This window comes from Rhinopithecus bieti, unplaced genomic scaffold (assembly GCF_001698545.2).
Source record: "Rhinopithecus bieti isolate Rb0 unplaced genomic scaffold, ASM169854v2 scaffold_5982, whole genome shotgun sequence".
Lineage (NCBI taxonomy): Eukaryota > Metazoa > Chordata > Mammalia > Primates > Cercopithecidae > Rhinopithecus > Rhinopithecus bieti.
Window position 1 is genome coordinate 2089622 of NW_016805132.1, and position 16457 is coordinate 2106078.

The 16457-nt window shown below is 48.5% G+C and overlaps 1 long non-coding RNA gene across 1 annotated transcript; it reads right to left on the reverse strand.

The window, feature by feature from the left end:
* Positions 1–4651: 4651 nt before the first annotated feature.
* Positions 4652–8654, reverse strand: LOC108529139 (uncharacterized). Its single transcript, XR_001885414.1, has 2 exons — positions 8523–8654; positions 4652–4834 (listed from the first exon to the last, which is right to left on the reverse strand). It is a non-coding gene; the product is annotated as an uncharacterized LOC108529139 (long non-coding RNA).
* Positions 8655–16457: the final 7803 nt, after the last annotated feature.

Consider the following 16457-nt stretch of genomic DNA (forward strand, 5'->3'; position numbering starts at 1 on the left):
CCTCCCTCCCTCCCTCCCTTCCTTCCTTCCTTCCTTCCTTCCTTCCTTCCTTCCTTCCTTCCTTCCCTCCTTCCATAATATTTGTTTAACTTAGAGAGATTTATTCCACAAATGAACTCATTCATATGTGAAGTGACATACATATAAGATTATTATTATTACTATTTTTGAGACGGAATCTCGCTCTGTTGCCCAGGCTAGAGTGCAATGGTTCAATCTCAGCTCACTGCAACCTCTGCCTCCTGGGTTCAAGTGATTCTCCTGCCTTAGTCTTCCGAGTAGCTGGGATTATAGGCATGTGCCATCACGCCTGGCTAATTTTTGTATTTTTAGTAGAGACGGGGTTTCACCATGTTGACCAGGCTGGTCTGGAACTCCTGACCTCAGGTGATCTGCCCACCTTGGCCTCCCGAAGTCCTGGGATTATAGGTGTGAGCCACCAAGCCCAGCCTGTGTGAAATTAATTATTAAGTGCTGTTAGCTATAGGGAAATATTTGAAACAGTCAAAATGATCATTGCTAGGGGATTGGTAACATAATTTACCCTAGGATGGGATGTTATGCAGTAGTTAAAAACAAATAAGCATAATCTGTGTTCTAATATGGAAAGCTCTTTAAGGTATGTAACTGTTAATTGATAAAAGCAAAAGGAGTTTCCTTGGAATATGATTACTACAAAAGAAATACATATGGGTGTGTATTTGTTGTGAAACTTGCTTATAATCTTTCTAGCAGGATACAGGAGGGACTGGTAAAGTAGATTCCACAGTCTTTCTTGAATGCTATGGCATGATTTCCTCCAGCACCGGGTCGCTCCTCTCCAGATGCAACTCTGTCCCTCTTGAGTGATTAATAAACCATTTGCAAAGGGATTCTCAGCATGGAGCACCATATTCCAGCTGATCCCTTCCAGTTCTATGTAGAGCAGGACTCTCCCATACCTTGCCTTTAGCCACCGTCCTGTTAATGCAGTCCACAACGGCACTGGCTTTTTTTGACAACCAAGATTTGGACAAAGTTAGAGAAGTTGGCCAGCCCAGCTTCCCCTCCATGAAAGAATCCTACAGGAGGTCCCACTGGTGGTCATGCAGCCTGGGCTTGGATGTTTTCGTGCTGAGAAGCTCTCTACCTCCCACGGTTGCATAGTCTCTTCTAAAACAGTAGAGTTTCAGGATTTCCCTTGAGCTCTGGAGAACAAGTTTTACCTCTCTGGATTTTAACCTGGAGTTGAGTCAGTTGTTTGAAGCACTGTTCCCTTGTTTGCCTACCCACTCCACCCATTATTATGAAGAAAATGCAAATTTATACAGCTATAGAGTGACTAGTGTAATGCATACATCTCCCATCTTCAGTAATTATGTGATGGATTGAATTGTGACCCCCCCCTCAAATTTATATGTTGAAATCCTTACCCCAAGTACCTCACAATGTGAACTAATTTGGAGATGAGGGCTTTATAAAGGTAATCAAGTCAAAAGGAGATAGCTAGAGCAGGCCCTAATTCAGTGTGACTGGTGACCTTATAAGAAGAGGAAGTTTGGTGGCTTGTCTTGGATCACACCTGTAATCCCAGCACTTTAGGAAGCAGAGGCAGGAGGATCACTTGAGTCCAGGAGTTCAAGACCAGCCTGGGGAACATAGTGAGACTCTCTATCTAAAAAAATAAAGAAATAAAAATAAAAAAAGAAAAGGAAGCTTGGACATGGACAGACCCAGAGGGAAAATGATATGAAGATCCAGGGAGAAGATGGCTGTCTACAAACCCAGGCCTGGAATAAATTCTTTCCTCGGAGGGACCAGTCCTGCTGACAACTCTGTCTTGGATTTCCAGTCTCCGGAGCTGTGAGAAAATAAATTTCTGTTGTTTAAACCACATAGTCTGGTGGTTTAAACAACAGCAGCCCTAGTTTGTTAAGTACAAATGATCAAGTGAAGGTCAATCTAGTTCCATCTACCCTTCCCAGTCTCTCTCCAGCCCAGGCTATTTTGGAGCAAATTCCAGACATTATATCTTGTCGTTAGTAACCATGTTAGGATGTATCTCTAACAAGATTCTTTTGAAAGCTTAACTGCAATTCCATGATTCTTTAATAATTTGACTGTCCATGAGGGGTTGTCCCACAGGATGAGCAGACACCTGTGTGGTGACTCCTGCCCAGCTGACCTGGGCTCTGGGCTCTGCCCAGAATTCAGTCTCCACTTTCCCCAAAGATGAGATCTCTGTTGGATCCAGGTAAACCAGACTCTCCAGCCCTGGTCCTGGGAAGGGGGCTCTCCTCCTGGGTAAAGTCTGGTGATGCTGCCCATTTCTGCCCTTCCCACCCTGCCCAGCTCCCCTGACCCAGCTCATGTAAGTTCAGGTATACAGCAAGAACACTTCTAGGGTCTGTGGGTCTCATTTAACAAGATGCTTTCCGAAATTTCCAGAAACATTCCCCAAAGCAGCACATGCTAAGTAGAACTAAAAATACATATGCAATTCTGGCTGGGCATGGTGGCTCACACCTGTAATCCCAGCACTTTAGGAGGCCAAGGTGGGTGGATCACCTGAGGTCAGGAGTTCAAGATCAGCCTGGCCAACATGGTAAAACCCGTCTCTACTAAAAATACAAAAATTAGCTGGGCACGGTGTTGTGCACCTGTAATCCCAGCTACTTGGGAGTCGGAGGCAGGAGAATTGCTTGAACCCAGGAGGTGGAGGTTGCAGTGAGCTGAGATCGTGATACTGCACTCCAGCCTGGGTGACAAAACGAGACTGTTTTTTTTTTTTTTTTTCTTTTTTTAAATCAAAGCAAACAAACAAAAAAGAAATATACAATTATTTTGGGGTCTGGGAGGGAAGAAGGTATGAAAAAACCAAGTGCACTCAGAAGGAAGATCTGTTACACTTATTTGAAAATTTCAAAAATAGTAGAAATAATTGAATCAAAATGAATGAACATGAATGAATAAACATCATGTTAAGAGCTTTGTCTATTGAGTGACTCTTGTATGCCATGTACTTTTCACTCATTGTAGTTATTTTTCACATTGATACTATGAACGAAATACCATGAAATCATCCCCATTTTGCAGATAAGAAAATAGACGAGTTAAGTTTCTTGCCCAAAGTCTCAGAGCTGGAAAGTGGCTGAGACAGTACTCGATGTGCGATGAGTTCACAGCTTGCTCGCTCTCGTTCTCTTGAAGGAGAACATACTTGAGTGATTTTATGGTCCAAGGTCTGAGCTAAGTGCTTTATGTGCATGATTTCCCTGAATCCTCATAGCAACTCCATAAGGTAGGTTCTATGAACAAAACCCATTTTACAGATGAGAATACTGAGGCTCATGAGGTGAAGTGATGGCTTCAAGTGGCAGAACTAGGACTTGAACTCATGGCTGTCTGACTCTGACATCTAGATTGTTAACCCTGAAGCCTTTATCTCTTACCTTTCACATCTTAACTAAGTCTACTTGCTGTGGCTTGGAGACTTTCTGGTGACAACAGGAGAAAGTGACACAGTTACAGGCCTGCGTGTACCCTTCATTGGGTGTAAACACCCCAAGGTGTGACTGAGGAGGCAGCCAGGACACAGGTGAGTCCATCAGAAAGCACTGGTGCCCTCCTCCTCCAGGAGGAAAGGAAGACATTTGGACACTAGTTCCCTTCTTGAGAGAGCAAGGACTTCCTTCCCACAAAGGCCTCTGTTGTGTGTGTGTGTATGTGTGTGTGTTGTGTGTGTGTGTTGTGTGTGTGTGTTTAGGGGGAAACGTGGATGCCTCCCCCTTCCTCTGTGGGACATGAATCTTGATGTTGCCAGTCTGGTCATACTGTGGACATCAGCAGGGCTCCAGGGGTCTCAGGAGGAGGGCTTTGCTCTCTTACCTGGGGCCTTGGGTGCCTGTGGTCATGGTCCTGTCCCCCTTGGGTGCCAGCAGCTTTAGCCACTACCTCCCCTGCTGTGTCTCAGCACAGATTAACCATGGGAACCAGGCCCCAGCAGGAGATGGCAGCCCTGAGTAACCAGGATAGTCGAGGCAGAACCTAGGTGGAGTTGCTCATGTCCTAGAGCTGCCTCCCAGAGAGGGCCCACTGGCGAGGAACCCACTGGGAGGATTAGCCTTAGAGTGTCCTCCTAGTGGCTCTGTGAACACCTCTGATAGACCTTTCTAAGGTTTCTGGCATGTAGGTTGCTTCCAGGGAACAGCTAGAAAGCCAGGGCTGCCTTCTGCTGTTCTGGGCTGCTGGGGGGTCTGTGGTCCTGGAAACCACAGCTATGGGGCTGTAGCCTCTCTGAGCAGAGTCAAGTGAGGCTCCAATCTCCCCTGGCAGTGGCTGCATTGTTAAGTAGTGTACAAGCAATTACACCCATGGCAGCTCAGTTGCAACCTAAGCAAATTAGGTGCTGATCCAAAGGTGTAATTAAGCAATAGTGAGTGCAATTTAGCAGTTGCAAGTGCCTTCCTCACTAGTACAGCAATCACAGGCCCATTCAAAGACCTGTTGGAGGCCCATTTTGTTTCTACGACCCTGTCTGTGCTAAGTCCAGGTAAAGAAAGACCTCGAAGCCAAGTTCTGTCTGATTTCTAAATATTCGGGGAGAACCTTTGGATGTGTCAGGGTGCCAAACATCATTAACATTCCTTAGAAACAAAACACACAACAAGCCTGCTATTGTTTTTTAAAATTATATGTCTTCTGATATAAAACAATCCCTTGGTGTTGGTGATGTGTTGATTAATTATCCCAGACAGTTCCTTTTGAAAGTTAGGAAATGTGTTTCTTGACCTCCTTCTCCATTTCAAGGTAGCCAACTTATCAAGTTTCCTCAAGCGCATTATCATTACCTGTGCTGGAAAAGAGGAGGGAGAAATGGATATTCCTGGGTAGTGGTGGGGCCAGGCTGGCCTGTGGGCTTTCAGGGGCTTTGTAGGCCTTGGAGTTAGGGGTCTGGGTGGCTTTTTAGGCGGACCCAGGGGAGCCAGGCCTGCAGCCCCCTTGTGTGCCCTAGATAGAGGGCCCAGTGCTTGCCATGCCTGGTGGGTGAGGACGGAGCAGTGTGGAATTTGTCTTCAAACTCTGGACCCTCCAGTCACAAAGTCCCTGGTGACTCGCCGAGCAGTCTCTCCCATGGCCACTCCCTATGGACCACTCCTCACTTTCTGCCACCCTTTTCTGCATTTCTGAGCCCTCTGGTGAGCCTCTGAGAGGCGTGCCAAGGTGAGGCTGCAGTTGACACAAGACCTGACCTGAGAGAGCCACAGGGTGGCAGCCAGGAGAGGGGCCTGAGAATCTTGGCAGGTGTATGAGGGTAATGCTGTGGGTGCTGAGGGGAGGGGAGAGCCCCCTCCAAATAGCCATGAAGGTGTGTGTGCGTGCACATGCACAAATGTGTGTGTGGGGGGGCTGCATGTGGTTGCTCATGTGTTTATATAGGGGACTGTGTAGGTGCGTGTGTGTGTACGGATGTATGAGCATGTGTATGAGTGTGCATAGGTGTGTGTGGGTGTGCATGTGTGTATATGGGTGTGTGTGGGTGTGTACATGTGTGTTTACGTATGTGTATAGGGGTGTCTGTATGAGTGTGAATGTGTATGGGTAGGTGTGTATGAGTGTGTATGAGTGTGTGGGGATGTGTCTATGTGTATATGGATGTGTACATGTACATACAAGTAGGCATGTGGGTGTGCATGTGTCTATGGGTGTGTGGGTGTGCATGTGTGTGGGTGCGCATATGTTTGGGTGCGTGGGTGTGCAGGTGTGTGTGGGTGTGTGGGTGTACGTGTGTGGGTGTGCATGTGTGTCTATGGGTGTGCATGTGTGGGTGTGAGGGTGTATGTATGTGGGTGTGCATGTGTGTGGGTGTGCATGTGTCTGGGTGTGTAGGTGTGCATGTGTGTCTATGGGTGTGTGTGTGCATGTGTGTGGGTGTGCATGTGTGTATATGGGTGTATGGGTGTATGGGTGTGCATGTGTGTATGGGTGTGTGGGTGTGCATGTGTGGGTGTGCATGCGTATGGGGGTGTGCGTGTGTGTGCATGTGTATGGGTGTGTGGGTGTGCCTGTGTGTGTGTGTGGTGTGTGGGTGTGCATGTATGTGTGTGGGTGTGGATGTGTGTGGGTGTGTGGGTGTGCACGTGTGTGTGTGGGTGTTGATGTGTGTGGTGGGTGGGTGTGCACGTCTGTGTGTGGGTGTGCATGTGTGTGGGTGTGCATGTGTGTCTATGGGTGTGTGGGTGTGTGTGTGTGTATGGATGAGTCTGGGTAGTGTGTAGGGGTCTGTGTGTGTGTGGGGGAGATGAGTGAGGGTGGGAACATTTTCTGCTGAAGTTTCCTTTTAAGCACCTGGTTGCGGCCTGGCTCACAGGGGCCTAACATTCCTGCCTCTGTGCCCTCACGGGTAGCACTTCCTTGCCTTGCCCACCATCATTTCCCTACCCTGCTGCTCCCAGTGGTTCCCTCCCTCTAAACCTGTAAGTCCAGTCTCTCCTAACAGGCAGTAAGAATGTGGCACGAGGGAGTGGGGCTGGTCCTTGCCCCTCTTGGTTGCCCTTTGGTGGTCAGTCCTTCTAGGGGCACTCAGTCTCTCCTCTTCTCCTTCCTGCCCCACTGCCCCTCCTCCTGTCCCCCCTCCCAGCCCTGTCTTCCCCATCACCTCTGCCTGTCTCTGTGTGGCTTTCTGAGTGTCTACTTTTCCTACCTGATTACACAAAATATCTGAAGTGGCCCTCAGGGAATAGAATTAAACTTTATTAATACATATATGGTATGAACACATTATAAGGTAAAAATAAAACAGTAAGCAATCAATATGGGAAAACCATAAATTAAAACAGTCAAGACCAGGGGAAAGTTAGAAGGCAGGTATAAGATTCTGAGTATTTGCAGAGACAGGGGTTGTGACCAACAGCTATTGAATGTGCTCTGTGCCATTCAATTCTGAACTTTATGTGCATTCTCTCATTTAATCCTCTTGATGATGCTCCCAGAGAGGTAGAAACTCTCACCAACTCCAGTTTTAGAAATGAGGATATTGGGCTCAGAGTGGCTGAGTACCTTGCCTGAGGTCACACAGCTGATAAATGGCAGATAAGGGATTTGGGTGGAGATGCTGTCTGACCTCTGGACAAGCTCATTTGCAGGCTGTACCAAGGAGTGACAGAGCCCCTGGGAGCACGCGCCAGTGGGGAGGGAGAGCTTACTGGGGGCAGCAATGGGTGGAGATAAAGGAGGGAGGAGGGTAACCTTGGCCAACCCAGAAATGTTGCGAGGTAAATGAGGACCACAGGGGAGACAGGGGAGCGCCGGGCAAACTCAGATGGTCAAACCTAGGTGCTTGCAGGAGGCGGGAGAGCACATAGACCCAGCCAGAGCAGGCTTGGAGATGAAATCCCTACCCTGTGGGGCGGCCTGGCAGCCCAACAGCAGGAAGCAGAGCCCTTTGTGACCCCTCCTCATGGAGGAGGCCTCTCCAGAGAGGGAAAACAGCCTTGTCTTAGGCACACCTGGCTGCCCCACCAGCCCAGCGTTGGATTTCAGGAGTGCCAGATAACATGCCAGGGCACTTCCCTGGGGAGGGGTCTGGTACACAGTTCTCTGCCCATATCCAGTCCCCTTAACTGGCTATCAACCAAAAAACTACTTACTTTCTTGAAGGCAAGTGAGCAAACAGTACCCCTGTGTGGTGTCGGGCGCTGTGACAAATGGCTGCTGAATGCAGTGGCTGGGCTGAGCTGAGAATGGAAAGATGGAAAGATGGGGTTGTGTGGGCGGGAGGTGCACACGGAAGAACCATTCAGAAGGATAGGAGGGAGAGTGTCTTGTCTCAAGGGGAGAGTTGAAAGGCAGAGTTTACAAGGGAGCAACATGATCACTTCCTGTCCCCTGTCCCAGGCATAAGACTTGGAAAATCTCTTAGTGAGGTGAGTTTAAAGATCTTAGCTGAAATTGATGACTCAGGCAAGAAAAGTGGCCAGGAGATATAGCTGCCCTTGGCTTGGAGAAAGAGGGTTCAGATCCTGGTGATTAAATGATAGCCCACCTTCACAGGCCCTCACTCACAGCAGCTGTTGAGGCACCTGAAGAACTGGCTTACAGAGCCCAGTTTATTTAGCACAAGGAAGCCAGTTTCCTACCTTGGTTCAAAGTGCACATCTGGGTAAAGAGGCCACTAACCTTGCCAACCGTGTGACCCGGGGCAAGTATTTTGGCTTCCATTTCTTCATGCATAAGTGAAGGCAATAGTAAAATTTACAACATGGGGGTATTGTGTATATTAAATGAGCCTAGCATGCCGTAGGAGCTCAATAAATGCTAGGCACTACTATATTCCTGCAAGTCGGGGAACAAATGGTTGCTATTGAACTCTTGAGAGTTCATCTTTCTTTTGACTGTGCCCTGCTATCAGAAAGAGTCATTGTAGGCAGTGGACAAGCCTTGGGCTAGATCCAGGAGATGGGGATCCCAGTTCCAATTCTTTCTCTGACGGCTGTGTGACATCGGGCAAGACCCTTTCCCCCTCCGGCCTTCCGTTTTCTCACCTGAGCGGTGAAGGAGTTGGACCAATGGAGCTTCTCAGCCGGGTACGTCCGTGATGAGGCCTCCTTGAGCACCTCATAGAGCAGTTTCTCTTCAGCATCCGAGGGAGGCTTAGCAGGATGAATCCTAAGCTTATCAGGAAAGATCCCAATGGGAAAGGTGATTGAAACATTTTTTTGTCTTAGAGTAACTCAGCCAGACCCCTGGTATGGCTGCCCCTATTCTGCAGGCTTTGTTTAGAGTTGGGTGGAGATGACTCATTCTCATGCCTTCAACAGACTTCTGTCAGTGAACATACTGAGCACGCTCCCACTGGGCATGGAGGGACACAGGTAATGCACACACGTAGCACACGTATGTATATACATGCACACACGGACATGCACAGAGCTGCTTCCATGGTCTGTGTAGAAATGACTGCCCTGGGGATGCTCTGATTGGGAGTCTCAGAGCACCTGGACCCAGGAGTAGCATTGCCAGAGTTAGCAAATAAAAAGACAGGATGCCCAGCTAATTTAGAAAAATAGTTCTAATGGCTGAAGTTTTGTAATTTGTTGACAAAAGCTGAATACAGGGTGTTAATTATGAACCATTTTGACAGTCTATACAGGAGCTGGGTCACATAAGTAAATATGGGACACATCCTTGTATATAAGATACCTGGCAACCCTACCTGGGGGGTCCCCAAATCAGCAATGAATTGGACTGAAAGCTGGATAACTTCTTGGCTTAGAAGACAAGTAGTTTACTCAGGAGGCTCTCAGATTGGGGTTGGAGGAAAAGGGAGAAAATAAGGGAAAAGGTCCAGGGTAGAGCTTAGGACTTTGCTAGAACCCTGAGGGCACTGAGGTCCTGGCTACACTGTCTTCCAGATCTGAACCCCACCTCTTTCACTGACCAATGTCTGGCAGCCCAATCACATTAGCCTGTTGACTGGGGGCAGCTGCCCGGGCACCACTGCTATTTCAGGATGGAACTGACTCATAGCAACAAAAAATGGACAGAGGGAAGGACCTAGATCAGACCCCGCCCCCAAACCCCGTATAGGTGTCCCAGCTAGGATCAGCCTCTTTCTAAGTCATTGTTCATCCACCCCTTATTGGGCAGGGACCCTTTCCACTTTGCAGACGAGCAAATGGAGGCTCAGGGAGATCTGCTGGGCCTCTAGGATGTTTGCTGTGGAACTAGAAAAAGGCCACTAGTCCCCAGTTGAGCCCCAGCTGGACTGGATTCTGCTGGTGTGTGGGCTTTGAGCCCGCCTAGGAGGGGTGGGAGCTGCAGTTAGTGGGCACCGTGGTATGCAGGAGACTGGCTGAGCTGTGTAGCAGACATGAGACTTGGGGAGGAGAGTTAATGAGGTAAAATACTTTGTCCAGTGTTCACACACCATACGGGGTGGGGGTAGATGATCATTATTGCTCTATTAATGCTAATCAAAGTGATATTATAACTATATTATTTCTGTTCACATTTATAGAACAGTTTTGATAAACCAGGCACTGTGCTAGGGGCTAAGGGGGCCCTCAAAGAAAGTATGTAGTGCTGCCTATCCCCTAGGAGCTGCTGAGAGTCTAGGTAAGGATCTATGCAGGTCACACATGACATATTGCATGAACAAGGCAAGTGGTGGTAAAGTCACGTGACTTGGCCTTAAAGTTTAGGAAGATGTCAAAAGAGAGGGCTGGTCTCACTCACCAATGCCTGGCATTGTGTGGTGATCAGGAAAGGTTTCCCAGAGGATGTGAGCATCAGGCTCTGGTCCTGGCCCACTCTCAGCCCAGTGTGTTCTGTTCAGCACCCTGAGCTTGTAGTCATGTGGCACAGGGGTGACACTCGAAGAGTGGTCCCAGGGTTGTGTCCAGGGCTAGACAGAGGGCCCTAGGTGGGAGAAGCTGGGAGCGAGTGTCCATGACCTGGCCAGAGTTTTGAAGGGCTGGAGTGACATCAGTTCTTTACCTGCTCCATCCTCCTCTTAGGCCCCAAGGAGAAGAGCCAGGTAAGAGCTGGGTGTTGCTTATCTGTGGCCCTGGCTGGGAGGTTGCTTTGCTGAGAAGCTGACAGCTCCACCCTGTCCACAGTGACCCTAGATGCCCATCGCAGCCTTTATCCTACTGCACAGGAAGGAAAGATCCTTCTCTGCATCTCAGGGATTCCATCTGGTTTTTATTTTCATGTGTAGCAGTGACGAATGTTACTGCAAAAAAACAGAAAGAGGCAAGAGAACCATACCTCCTCCTGCGTAGGGCGTTTCATCGTGTCGTGTCTGTGCTGGCTGACTGATGGAATTTGACATTCCGAGCTCATTAGCTCAGGAGTCACTTACAGCGAGCAGTTTGCACTGGGAAGTTGAAAAGGGGCTTTAGTTTTGGCGTCAGTGCAAAATTTGGCTTCCAAGGAGAAGCTGTCTGGCGGGGCTCATCCCATCCTGAGGCTTTCCCTTCCACTGTGCTCAGGCTTGGCTTAGCCGGGATCTGTGTCCCCTTCTCCAGGGAGAGGGCCAGCTGGGGCCACCCTCCCCATTTCATCTCCCAGGTCAAGACACTCGATTGTCAAATTTGGAAGAGAAAGTCTGACTCCAGCAATTTGCAGGGTAGCAGGGGAATTGAGGCCAAGAAAGTGGGGGGGCTTGCCCAGCGTAGCCCAGTATGTCAGGGAAAGAGGGGTTGTAGATAAGAGTGTGGATTCTGGAGGCAGAAAGATGATGCTTTGAAGCCTGCCTCTGTTCCTCACTGGCTGCATGATCTTGGCCCACAGATGCCCTTGTCGCAGAGGACTGCAAAGAGATGAAGGTAATATATCTGAAGAGCCTAGCATGGTGCCTGTTTCAGACCAAGGGCTCAACACATGCTAGTTATTGCTATTCTCATTCTTGTTATTATTGTGGTTCAGCCCTGACTTCCAGACTTGCAGTGTGGCCCATTAGTTCATGGTGAGGTCTTTTCTCTGCCTTCACGAGTTGCCCAATGAGAGTCAAACGGCAAAAGCAGTCTGGAGACTGCTGGGGGCAGCTCTGCTCTGGCTTTGCCCTTTGGCTTGGAGTTAAATGGTGAAGTCTCTGGAGACCAGGCTGAAGGGAGACAGAGCTTCAGTAGGAGAGGAGATGTCCCTGGGGGGCAGCAGGATGTGCCAATATCAGTCATCAACCAGGCCCCTGCTCCAGAATATCCTTACTGGGTGAATGAGTGATGAAACGTTGGCCCGTTGTTGATTTTTCTAGACCTGGGCCCCTTGGATGCTCCCCTCTAAGGCAGAAAGAGCATGAGTGTGGGAGCCAGCTGGCCTCAGTTTCTTCATCTGCAAAAGGGGTAATATTTCTCTCTTGGGACTCAAGGAGATGGTGTGGGTAAAGCATCTTGCACATAAGCCTCATTCTACTTCCACCTGCACAGAAAAGCTCTAGCTTTGAGGTCACCTCTCCTGCCATTGTGTTCCTCAAACCCTTTTGAAGAGGTAGGAGAGAAGTATTACCACTCCCATGGTGCAGGGGAGAACACCGCGGCCCCAACAGGGTGGTTGACTTGCCCAAGAAGTCATCAACAAAGCCGGGACCTCATGCCAAACCTCTTGGTTCTCAGGCCAGTACCCATGCTGCTATGATGCTTCCGTTTCAGCAGCTGGACAAAAATATGGTTGAAACTAAACAACAAAGTCAGCAGTTTCTCAGCCCTTCTCTTCACCCACCCTGGGGATCAGTCAAACTTTCCTCTTCCAAGACATAAACACTCCCCCGGGTTAAGGGCGCCTTGGATCTACCCCACAGACCTGAGTCAGACTTCAAACAGGGCTTTGGGTGAAAGGGAAGGGGTTCTCAGCCGTAAGATGGGTCACGTGGGCAGGGTGCTGAGACCCTAGGCTGGGGATCCTTCCCAGGCAGACTTTCTGGGCAGATCATGTAAGCGTAGTTTCCTCCCAGCACCTCTCAGGAAACCCTGTACAAACAGTGCCCTCCCCACCTGGCTTGGAGTCCTGGTGATTAGGATTTAATGAGCTGGCTGCAGAGAGCTCAGTGGGCTGGGGTCAGTCTTCCAGGCCTGCGGAATGCACCTCTGCTGGGCTGGGGCTCTGAGTTTTGTGTTTTGGGCCAACCTGATCCTCATATATCTATTTGGAACCAGCGAGTCCCCCCCGAACATTTTATCAGGTTATTTTGAGTTAGGAGTTTAATAGACATAGAAGCCTTTAAGGAGAGTAAGTAAATGAGGTTGGCAAGGTGGAGTAGGCAGGGGAGAGAGGAGGAACTCACAGGCTGAGTTTTGGAAGAGGGCTTGATTATGTTGGTGACAGCAGGCTGCATCTTCTAGGACAGGAATCCCCCCATGGTTTACAAAACACTTCCCCTCACATAATTCTATTTAATTCACACAACAAGCCTGAGAGATAGGGAGGGTTCATTTGTCTTATAATCCTGCGTTTACAGATGGTGAAACTGAGGCTCAGAGAGGTGCTGAGATCACACAGCAGACCACGGGCAGGGCTGGGATTCTGGACCAAGCTTGGTATTCTTTTCCTGGCACCACAGTATCTTCTGCAAACCCTCTGTGTTTTCCACTCCTGAGTTAGATGTCATGGTGGTGCTGTAGAGGGGGCTGCTGGAGCACTGTCCTTCATGTAAAACAGCGTTCCTTTTGCCTTTTTTGTGTGCCCACCAAACAGCTTCTCTGTGCTCTGCTTCCCTTTGCTCTTCAAGATGTTACCTTAGAGCTACTGGAGCCACTTTGTTCAGGCAGAGGGCTGTATGTGCCCTAGGGCTGATGATCTCCCTCTGGGAAGGTTTGCAGCTAAGGACTGCCTGGAGCAGGGATATGAAAGCCTAGCTTTCTCAGCTCGAGGCAGGACAAACTCGGAGGTATAATTTAGCCTTTAGAACTCCCCATGGAACTGGTCCCCAGCTGGGGCTGGGACTTCATCTGAAACTGCACTCTTCTTGCTTCTGTCTATCTTGCTCCCCTACCATGTCCTCCCTCCAATCTTTCCTGGGAGCACTTCCTTAATTTCTCATGAATCCAGACCTTTAGATGAGATACATTCTTTTTTTTTTTTGAGACGAAGTCTCATTCCGTCACCAGGTTGGAGTACAGTGGCACAATCTCGGCTCACTGCAACCTCCACCTCCTGGGTTCAAGCGATTATTTTGCCTCAGCCTCCCTGGCAGCTGGGACTATAGGCATGCACCACCGCACCTGGCTAATTTTTGTATTTATAATAGAGATGGGGTTTCACCATATCGGCTAGGCTGGCCTTGAACTCCTGACCTCAAGTGATCCGGCAGCCTTGGCCTCCCAAAATGCTGGGATTACAGGCATGAGCCACTGCGCAGGTGTGGTAAGATAAATTCTCATCTAAAGGTCTGCTTCTGATCTGGACACAAGACAGGTGCTGAACAAGGGCAGGGCTCCAGAATCAAGATCATGAAAGGAGGTGAAATTAGAAAGGGAGGGGGAGCTCCTTCACAGAAATCTAAGCATGAAGGGAGACCTTTTTGAAGCGTTGGCTGGCGCAGAAGTGGGGAAGAGGTCATCTGAGAAAACGTGCTAGAGTGTATTTGTGAATGAACCATATATTAGAGACTGTGATCTCATCATCTCTTCTGAATGACAAGGGTAAGGGGTTGGCCCATGGGTCTTGGCTATGAATAGGGACACAAACATGCTGGGGACTGCATTGGGTCTGAGTCACAAATTAGCATGCAGGACATCGATTAGGGAATGCACTTAGGAAGAAAACCTACAAACAAATCAGGGAAGCAGGATGGGGTGGAGGGAGAAGTTGGGCTGTGGTGCGGTTGCAGCCAAGGACCTGGCAGACCCCATAGGACTCTGGAGCTGGGATGGCCTTTCAGAGATGACCTGAATGACGCTGGGGGCTGGGTCTTTGTACTCCTGCTTGCACCAGTCCTTGAATGCTAGCTACCCCAGGGAGGGGTGTAACCTTGAATTGGGCAACTTCCTGCAGCTGAAGGAAAGTTCTGGAGAAGGACTCAGCTGCAAGGGATGTGGGTGGTACAGCACAGGGTTCCAGCGACGCTCATGGACTGTCTGTTGGGGGGTTTCCACCTGGCATTTTCTTGTCCCTGGTTCATCCAATCTTTGGGTACAGAGGCTGTAGAAAGAAGGGAAACACACCTGCTTTCAATTTCATTTAAGTTAACATGGATTTCTTGAGGAGTTCTTATATGTTGGACCCTTTAAGGCCTGACTAATGAAGAGGAGAAGGTCTTTGTCTTCATGAAACTTCAGTCCAGGTGGAGAGATGCAGTTTTTGCCTGTTTGAGAAGTGAAATGGTAGTCCATAGGAGCGGATGTCTTGATGACTAGTGTTTATCAAGCACTTACTATGTGCCAGGTACTATGCTGGGTACTCAACCCATTTATCTTCTCGTAACAATTCATGATGGCTTTAGAGTATTCTAGCCTCATTTCACAGATGGGTTCAGTGGCTTTCCTGTAAATACTAGGAAGTGGTCAAAATGGGATTTGTAAGTTAAGCATTCTAACTCCAAAAGCCTGAGTTCTGAAGAACCACTTTCCACTGTGTGTGTGGAACTGAGAGGATGCTGGAGCTTTTTGCAGAGTAAGATGAGGATTGTCAGGGAAGACTGCCTGGAGGTGATGGTACCTGGAAGTGGTGCTACTGACAGCATGTGTGTTAGGGGAGTGGAGTTTGCACCAATGCTACATAGAGAGAGGGCACTTTCTTATTGTAAATTGGTTTATGAAATGCTCTCTTCTGTGTGGTCTGCCTAGATCAATCAGAGGTTTAATGGTTGAATGGTACCCTCTCCTGAGCGGAGGAGGAGTTTTTCTGTTTTCCCTTTTCAACTTTTGCAGTGATATCTGTATCCTGACAGTTACATTCTGCCTCTGCGGTACCCTGACTTGTAGTGTTTGGCAGTTTCTGTGGTATAAATACACCACCATGGCCGATTCGTGACTAGTGTCATGAATAACATGTCACTGAAGGTGGAGTTGTGAAGAGATGCCCACAATTGGCTCTAGGATCACTGCAAGTTACCTTTTGTGTCTCTAACATCTCCACTTCCAGAGTTGGATTTTAAGGGTCAGGTCTTGACTTTTACAATGTCTGGGAAGAGCAGCGATTCCTTGGGTCCATTTGGTCCTCACTCAATGAGTGATATCTCACATCCTCATATTCCCAAGTTGAGGACATGGATTACATCGTGAAAGTCAATTGTTCACACAGAGTGGATATATTTCACCACCCACCCTGGGAAATCACACTGTCTACCCACTTCCCTTCCTCCGTGTTTCTGATACTTAGTGGTCTGGGATCTGCCCAGGACCACTTTTGCTCCTATACCCTAATAACCCTTCACATGGGGAGAGCATTTACAACGTGCTTTTCAGAGCCATCTTCCCATATAATCCTCCCAACAGCCCATGACGTCAGCTGAACAAGGTGTGACTTCTATTACTTTACAGATAGATTATCCAAAGTTCCAGGAGGTTTAAAGACTCACTCAAGGTCACACTGGCTGGTGGAGTAGAATGTAAACCCTTTGGCCTGGCAGGCCCAGTCTGGCACATTTTCTTGTTTTGGACAGATTGAGCGTCATAAATATTGCAGAGTACATTATAAATGAAAAGTTGGGCTAAAAGCTACATGTCTGGACTTATCCTTTTATTTTACATTATTAACTTTAAAAATTCTGCCAGACTGGGTGAGGTAGCTCAATCCTGTAATCCTAGCACTTGGGGATTATCTTGAATCTCTTGAGACCAGCCTGGGCAACATAGCAAGACTCTGTCTCTAAAAAGAAAAGGAAAAAAAAAATTAGCCAGGCAAGGATGGTGGTGGACACCTGTAGTCCCAGCAACTGAGGAGGTTGAGGTGGGAGGATCACTTGAGCCCTGGAGTTGGAGGCTGCAGTGAGCTATGATTGCACCACTGCACTCTAGCCTGGGCAAGAGTGAGACATT